A 9,198-nucleotide genomic window follows, 5' to 3' on the forward strand; every position below is an offset into this window, starting at 1 on the left:
TCCCTTTGCATTCCTTTATCTCTATAATATATGCACTACACGGGTGCCTCAGACTGGATTTCCCAACTGTAGGCAAGGGGGACCCTAAACATAATTTTAAAATTGGCTCCCAGAAGACAGAACACATCTGCAGCCTGCCAAGCTTTTGGCGCAAGTGGTGATTTACTACAACAGTGGAGCCTGGGTAACCATCTCCACTGGAAATATGACAACCTGGGGTGAAATCCTGGTAGGCGAACACTACAGCGATCACAACTTTTTTTAATGCTGTCCGCAAAAACACTGAAAAGGGGTTGCGTTTGCACCCTTTTTTTAAGGATGCTATCCACCCATGTGACGTAACATGTATCCTAGACTTGTGCCCTGGAAATCAGCACAGGCCTCGAACTAGGGAAAACAACCCCGTCAGTGTCCAGTACTGTAACCTCTCTTGCCACATCCTGGGAAAATATTAATGACTCACTTGCCCTCTCATCCTTTCACCTCTCACCCCCACGTTTTGGCTTTCAACAATACTCTTGGAAAGTACACAAACCATGGTAAAGTGCTCACTAAAATATATGCATTCTGGTACAAATATGCTATGCAAAAAGTTTACAATTGTGGCATTATTCACCCCACCTTGAATGAAAGACTACACACATCAGAATGCAATTCAGAAGAAAGCAAAGAAATGGCCTATTATACACTAATGACCAAAGGTAATGTGGGAAAAGGTTACATTCTACCTAAAATGTTAATTTTTTGTGTGGGAAGTATGAACATGTGGAAATAAGGCAGATAGGTTAAAATGGTATTGTGTGATAGTTTTAATTGTCCTCGAGGAAGGATTTTTACCAAGGCAGTTGAGTGAACTGGGGCTTTCCGTGTGCTTGCAAAATGGAAAAGTCCTTGGCGCCATCATAGCCTCGTGAGCTGGCCTTGGCCCAGTCTTGCCATTGAGTGTGCAGTGTGCAATTTCTGGACCTTGTAACTTACGCTGGACTGGGGGCACCGCATATTTATTGACTGCGGCATTCCTGTTGGCGAGGTTAGGGGGCCTGGGAGGGTGTTCCAAGAAGTTGTGAGACGTGTAATCTCAATAAAGACAGAGTGGCTGTAACACAGAGGTGTCGTGTGTGGCTCGTAAAAAAAGACAAATGGAAGCATCAAGTGGCATTCGTTTCACATTAATGTGTTGTGAACTCATCTGCAAACTTTTCAGACAGGTGCAAACGTGCGGTTGTAAAACTTCTCGCACTGCTGCACTGGTAACTAATGCACAGTGTGGCTGCATGGGATGCAACTCAACTGCCCTCGCCTATCCAGTTGAATGATACTCTACCAGTAATAACATAGACGCCGAGGTTTCGCTTTTTGTTTAAGGAAGCACAGTGCCTGTCTTGTGACGCCAGAGCCTTCGTTGAGAAAGGGCTGGGACGAGGAAGAGGAATGAAGGGGAAATTAGTATAAAAAAGGTGACAACATCAAAATGAATGTGACTTGAGGGTTTTGACAACAGTCTCCTCTTTTGATGTTGCCTATTGTCCACCTTCCAGTTTATGTAGGGTGACCAGACGTCCGGGTTGTCCCGGGTTTTTTTTTTTTCCAAACACCGTCCGGGGTTTTGCTGCGTGGGTGTCTGGTGTCCCGATTTTTGGACGACACCGCTCCGACGCTGCAGTATGAGCCTGCGCTGCAGCGCGCAGGCTCATACTTTCACTTTCTCTGCGCCGAAGCCCCCGCCCAAGCCGGAAACACAGCCACAAAGCCTATAGAGGCGCTCCAGGACCTGGAGACTTCCTGCAATGTCAGCTTGTGACGTTACAGGAAGCGCGACTTGAAACGTGTTTGGGGGAAGTTATGGGACCCCTGGCAACACATAAAAGCCTCGACCACAAACGCTTCATTCTTTTTCTTCCGTGTCTGTCGCAGCATCATTCTTCTATCTTCTTCCGTGAGTGGGACTTGGAGTTTCTAGCAGCATTCGTTTTCTTTTCCTTCATGACTGCTGTCTGGATTCCATCGCCTGAGCAATCCCCTGCTTTTTATCTTCACTGTTTTCAATCTTCACTGTTTTCATTCTTTGCAATAAAGGCATAGTTCTTTTCATCACCAAAAACCTTTTCGGGTGAAATAATTCCACAATAAAGTTTGCCATACGCATGTGGGATGCATTACTTTTGTGCCATTCTATGATGCAAGGGGGCCAGCAGTCTTCATAAAGTGTGTACAATTGTGAAAATGCTTGCTTTAATCTCACAGCGAAATATTGTTGGGTTGACAATAACCCCAGTCCACTGCAGTGCTCTACCTGCACAGGTGAATCCCCAAGAATTCACTCTAAAAACAGAAAATCGTGCCACATAGTGGTTTCACAGGTATGTGTACATTAATCCAGCATTTGATCTGCTGTGGCTGCCCCCAAACTTCAATGTCATAAGTGCTGTGTTTGTAGTCCCTCTTTTGTCTCTATCAGTGCTAAGATATGTAGTCCTACTTTTGTGTCAGTGACCCGCAAAATTGTAGTCCTACTTCTATGTCGGTGGCCTGTCCTGTCCTGGGTTTTTATTTTGAAAATCTGGTCACCTTAAGTTTATGTGGTCTTGCAGTTCGGGCTCCCTTTCAGGCAGGGGCAAGACTGATAGGAATATCGGGTGGCAGTATAGTAACTTTGCAAGGGTGCATGTAGAATTAGCACTGGGCCGTAAATTACCCAAGTGCAAAAAAGTATCTTTTTACTAGAGCAATTATAATTGGTTATTCATAGCGCACCTAATACCGAAGGCTTCTAAGCGCAGATGCAGGACCCAAACCTGTGCTGCTCTGCATCATCTTGCTACCAAGACGAGTGCGTTGCCACTGAGCTAAAGTAGTGAATGCACTAGTTCCAGTTATTTGCCCTAATGCTAATTGCAAAGTTTAAATAATACTGCCCATGTTACCCCTATTACTACTTACCGCCATTAAGTTGACTCGATTCTTCAGTCAATCCGAAAGTTACAGCAAGGCCACACAGCACACGAGGCTGAGTGAGGCTCTGCTCTGCTGCGTGCCGTCCCGGACCAGACACGCCCTGGCTGGGAGCTCTGCAGATTGCAAATCAAGTGAGAAAGGGGGATGTGGCACACATCTTCACCCCACCCCCACAGGATTGTCATTGGCTGGCAAACAGCCAATGACAATTCCATAAATTAAGTTTCTATCAGGGCTCTGCAAAGTCTGCGATGTTTGCGCAAATATTATACTGGCGGGGCCACAGCTCGAGCGCCCCGCCAGCTCCTAAGTGCCTCACATGGAAATGACTTGTGTAAACTGCGCAGAGCCTACGAGCTCTGCACAGTTATAATATAGAAAAAGTGTGTAAAATGGGACTCGCCCCTGTGTGTCTGGGTGATCACACTGATCAGGCCCAGCTGACGTGACGATTGGTTTATTTATTTTAGTTGCTGTTGTAACGCTGCCCACAGCATAATAAAAGGGAACACTATTTTCAAAAAGGGATTGCTGAGAAAGAAAAAGGAACACTGTTTTAATGTCTCTGTACTCCATGGGGGACGGGGGAGGGTGGGCGGCGGCCCCACGCCCTGAATAAACAGCCGCCACTGGTGGGCACTGTCATCTGCACGCCGAGGGACTACCATAAGTGGTGTGAAGACTTGCACCTGAGGATCTGCAGCCTCGTAGATACACACAGGAGCAAATTTGCTGTCACAGGAGGAGGGACGGTGGCAACCCTGCACCTCATGCCCTGGGAGGAGAGGTTTAGCTTCATCATGCACATGCCGGGCATAGAGGGAGTCAGGACAGCAGAGTCAGGAGCTGGAACCCAAGGTGATGGTGGCAAGTGCAACAAACCCAATGTAAATGCAAATGTTGAGTTCAAATACATGCATCCCCCAGCAGAGAAACACCAAAGGGAACAGGTCCAACTCATGTCAGTCACAGCAAATGGACCGATCACACACACAAGCCAGGGGATGTGGACAGATGTAGCCATGCACAAGCACTGTTGCCAAAACGTACAGCACCACACATGGACACATGACGAGCGCCCATGTGTGCCAAAGGTGAACAGGACAGGAATCATATGCACACCGCACACACAACAAGTCACCTTGGCAGACCAACAGTCAATGTGCACTCCCAACACCCACATGTAGAAGCACACATCGGAGCAAACAGACCAAAGAAGCCACATGACAAGAGCAGGACACACACAATGTAGCCTGAGTGTAATGCAAGCCCACAGATATGACTCCCAGATGACTAACAGCATGCTCATCTCTCCCCAACAGTCACAAGGCCCTCCCACCATGATGCGCATGGACCGTCAATGTCAGGCCAGGCAGACCTGCGAAGGCCACACCACCGCAGCTGTGGCAGCCCCACCACCTCCAGCATCGGCAGCCCGAATACCATCATCGCCACCACCGCCAATGTAAGTTGCACAGTAGCAGCAGTGCATGTGGCTGGCATGCCATGACCACATCTGTCCCTCCTGTGCCCTCCACACCACCACTGGCACAGCAGCCACTGGGCCATTACGGTAGGTACACCGCAGATGAGGCGGACGATGTCACCCCCTACCTGACACCCTTTTTTAGCCCTACACCACCACACAGCCCCCCTCCACTGCCGCAGCCCAGAACACTTGTGTTCAATTGAGCGCCACACAGAGCCCACCAGACTTCCACGCCAGCATCTGGATGAAATGTGCCTCATGTGTGAATGCCTGCAGGCCTCCAGACACCAGAGTGCCCAGTCAGAAGGCCATGCCACTGTCACCCTCCTCAACCTTGCCCAAAGAGTGTGTGTGGGCAATGAGATTGCCTCAGCCACAGCCGAGACCATGACCCATGCCTTACAATTCACCCTTGAATACATGCAGGGCAAGGGGTCTGACCCACCTACATCGGTCACAACCACGGAGAGCCCCCAGCATGGAAGCCCAAGGTGCTGCTCGCAGTGACTCCGATCCCCAAAGGAGTCTGTGAGGGGCCCACTGCCAAAGAGGGGCCACAAGTGAATGTACACTGACTGAGAGCTTCACTGTTTGGTTTCAGGGAAGGGGTTGTTTCAGAGGGGGGATGGGGAGTGTTGGGGTGTAGGGCTTGTTTGCATTTATGTTGCTAGTTGATGCATTGTTTTCAGCTGCACCACTGACTGGACATTCCTTTTTTCAAAGCAGGTGTTTACTGTGATGGCACATGATGACTGCAAAGGTGCAAGGGGTGTAAAGAGTGGAGGGGTAAATTAAAAAAGATTCTTTAACAGTTCTTGGCAGACCATGTGCCCATCCCTGGTCTCTTTGCGCACATGCATGGGCCTGGCTGACGCTGCATCATCATCATCATCCTCTGGTGAGGGAATGTCCAGATCTGGGGGCAGGAGTATGTTGCACCTGGTGCCGATGTTGTGCAACATTTCACAAGCCAGGACAATCTGCCCCACCCTCTCTGGCCTGTACATGAGTGTACCTTCAGGTCAGTGTGGGCATCTGAAACTTGCATGGGTCTTGTTGTATGGCACTTCCTGCAGTGTCTGGGGATTCCTCAGAGGGGTCATCAGCCATGGAAGCAACAAGTATCGAGATTCACCTACAAGGGATAAGGACACAGGTGTGAGTAATGATGCTCGGCAGTGGTGTTGCCTGTGACAACAGAATCTTAATGGTCTGTCTGTGTATGCATGTCCCATGTCACATTGTGCCACACTGGTTCACGTTAAAGTCCTTGCATGCACATTGTACTGCTCAGGGGTGGGGGGGGGTTGCATTCTGGTACCTGTAGTGCATTTTGTGTGGATGTCCTATTGGATTTGAAATGGCCCTGTCAGTGACTGCTAGATCTCCAGTCATGTGATACTCCTGTGTCTTGTGGTCTGTGAACTGAGGGGTGCACTGGTGGCTACTGCATGTACAGGGTGCTCTCCGGACATGCATTTGCGACATTGTTGCACACCCACCTTTTGCCTGTCACTCCTACTTGATATGATATGATATGATGGTTTATTTATAGAGCGCCTATACACAATGTGTTTCAAAGCACTTCATGACAAGGGAGGGAGCAAGGGAAAATACAAAACATTCTTACAGGCCATGAACAAAAATATGTGAAATAACTATCATACTGAGCCTAGCAACATTTCAGATAGAGCAAGTGCTAAAACACAGAAGGGAGGGGAATGGAAACATGCAAATTAACAAGGGGGTCCTGGGAGTCCCTCTGCCAGACATTAGTCCTGGTTACGAGAGACTTACCCAGAGTCTTTAGCTCACTATCTTTCACAGAGAAGAAATATCCCAAAAATATCAGTCTTTGTCCTGCCCATGGGCAGTCCAGCACTGAAATGCTAGGCAATTCTCCTCTGAACAAGAGTACCAACAGAAACCCCAGACACGTGTTTGGGTCTGGTTGGACCTCATCAGTAGGGTGGATCAGTGTCTCTCTAAGAATAGTGAGCAAGGGGCCCACTTCTGGATTCCCTAGTAATTTAGGGTGAGACCCAAAGTTACTTAAATATGCAAATTAACAAGGGGGTCCTGGGAGTCCCTCTGCCAGACATTAGGAGTAGAGTAGCAGAGAGGAGAGTGAATACAGTTGAGAGGTTAGTGAAACACACAAAGTTACATGGGAACACCAAAAGTAGCCATGGATTCACAGTGACAGTGGTGATTCAGGGCCAACCTGGGTACAATCCATTGAGAGCCGGCATGAGGGTTGAGAGAGGTGAGGCACCAAAGTCAAAGTGTTCATAAAGTCAAATCCAGGCATCAGCAACAGGTCGGAGATGTTGAAAACCAAGGTGAGTCAAGACACTCATGCAGTGTGAAGGAGAAAAAAAAAGGTGGGTGGGAGGAGGAAGGGACGCAGGGGAGGGGGGGCAGTGGGAAGTGAGAGAGCGGGGAAGAAAAGGGGGGCAGCCAACATCACATGGCAACGGAAAACATCACGGGGCAACAGAGGGGGTGGAGAGACAGCGGGAAACATAACGGGGCAACAGAGTGGGTGGGAGGACATCAGAAAACATCACGAGGCAACAGAGGGGGCAGGGGGACAGCGGGAACCATCACAGGGCAACAGAGCGGGTGGGGGGACAGCGTGAAACATCACAGGGCAACAGAGGGGGCAGGGGGACATCAGAAACATCACAGGGCAACGGAGGGGGTGGGGGTACAACGGGAACCATCACAGGGCAAAGGAGGTAGTGGGGGGACAGCAGGAAACATCACAGGGCTTCTAAGTGAATGGTATTGTACATGTATTCACCCAACACCAAGGTCTTTTGTCCTCTGTGATGCTCCATTTAGGCCGGCAGCATGCTGTTCCGAAGGACTATTGGGCCGAGGGTTGATATTGGGACTTGGGCACGGCACTGTGTGATAGTAAGTTTGGCGTCACCGGTGACCTGGACATTCAGGGAACGGAAATGCTCCCGGTTCCTGTAGACCACCTGTGAGGTATGGGGGGCCACCAGCTCAACATGCGTGCAGTCCAATGCTGCCACCACATTGAGCATACCCACAATTGAATAGGTGTGGGCCTTGGTGATGCGCAGGCCCACATGAGGCAGGAGGGCCTCCAACACCTGCATCAGCACTCTGGAGAAGGTAGGCTGTGAAATGCCGTGCAACTGGCTCAAAGAGTGCTGGAATGTGGCACTGGCCAGGAAGTTCAGGACCGATACCAGATTTAGCAGCAGTGGTATGGCTGAACTAATGCCCATCCTGCTCTCAATGCCCTTCTGGATGTGGGACAGGAGGTCAAGTATGGTCTACCTTTTTAAGTGCTACAGGGTTAGTATCTGCCTGCCAGTGAGGGTGCAGGCAGTGGCCCTTGTGCAAGGGATCACTGCATGGCTCTGCCTCTCCACCTGCATCCCCATCATCATCATCCTCCTCATCCTTCTCTCCCAGGCCTCCTGTTGCCTCTCCTGGTGCTCCAGACCCTGCAGCAGTAGATTGGCATGTGGCACCTCCAGCTCCATGTTTGCAACAATGAATGGCAGCATGGGTGTGCTGGGAAGTGTTCTTGGGGTAGGTATGTCCCTTTTCTACTCTTTCTGTGGGCATAGGGTGCACCTGGGGGGATTGGGTGCACCTGTGGCCTTATTTCCTTCACCTGTCTCCATTAACGGCTGTTATGAGGTGTTGGTATCTGCTTGCAAATATCTGCCCGTAAAACCGGCAACTCCAATCTCATGATATGCTGGTGATGCCACTGTGTTGGTATTAGCGGCACAAGTTTCCGGCATTGCTGGTATTTTCATTGCTGGAATTACCAGCACCAGTAATTCCGGATTAGGTGTTCAGCACCAGTAATTCCCGCAACTGTGTTCCAGCAAACTCGTACTTTGCAGGACTGGTAAATGTGGTTGTAAATGGTATTACCAGCACTTTTACAATGTACCGGCAAAGTTGTAAAGAGGCTAACTGTATTTCCCTAGAAATCACCTCCTTGGAGTCAAATCCGTGATGGGAAATAGCGATTTTTTAGTTAGCTCTGTTTGAAAATCATAATTTGAATAAAGACAAGAGAGGTGTAGATTTTGCATATATCTACTTTACTGAACTGCCAGCAGCAAAGAGATTAAAGAGTTAACTTGAGAAACAGAAATAGAAAAAAGGCACATAGAACGTGACCAAATTGACACATCAATAACAGTCTATAAATAGTTTTTCATGTGAAGTTCCTCCTCTCTGTAGTCATGCTACAAAAATCCAGGTGTATGCCAGCCATACTATCATCAACAATATCTCCATCCAAATATCATTAAGATTTCAAAAGTTACTGCCTATCAATTAATAAGAAACAGATGTTGAGAAGGGAGGAGAATGGGTGGGAAAATCTACAGCGCTGTAGTAAAATTAAGATTTCCATCCACAGGTAGGTAAGAAAAATCGCGATTTTAGCTCAAGACACAGAAGGCCTGATCTACAAAGCCTTTTTCAATGGGGCTTTCCCATTCAAAAGTGTTTTTTTATAAATCAGGTCAAGAGCCTGCGATTTTGCAAGTTTAAAGTACTTTAACCACCGTTTGTGAAGCATGAAGAACTGGTTTTAAAACAAAACATCTTAAATGTGGAATTGCTAGGCCAATCAGCAAATCTTAATTTATCCTGAGGGAATCTCCTGCTAAATCAGATGTTGAGGCTATAGCACCCCAGAAAGAATGGAGCCCAAATTTAGACACATCAATTTCTGCTCAAGACATGAC

The sequence above is a fragment of the Ambystoma mexicanum genome, chromosome 6q (genome assembly GCF_040938575.1).
Source record: "Ambystoma mexicanum isolate Mex_15411 chromosome 6q, UKY_AmexF1_1, whole genome shotgun sequence".
NCBI lineage: Eukaryota > Metazoa > Chordata > Amphibia > Caudata > Ambystomatidae > Ambystoma > Ambystoma mexicanum.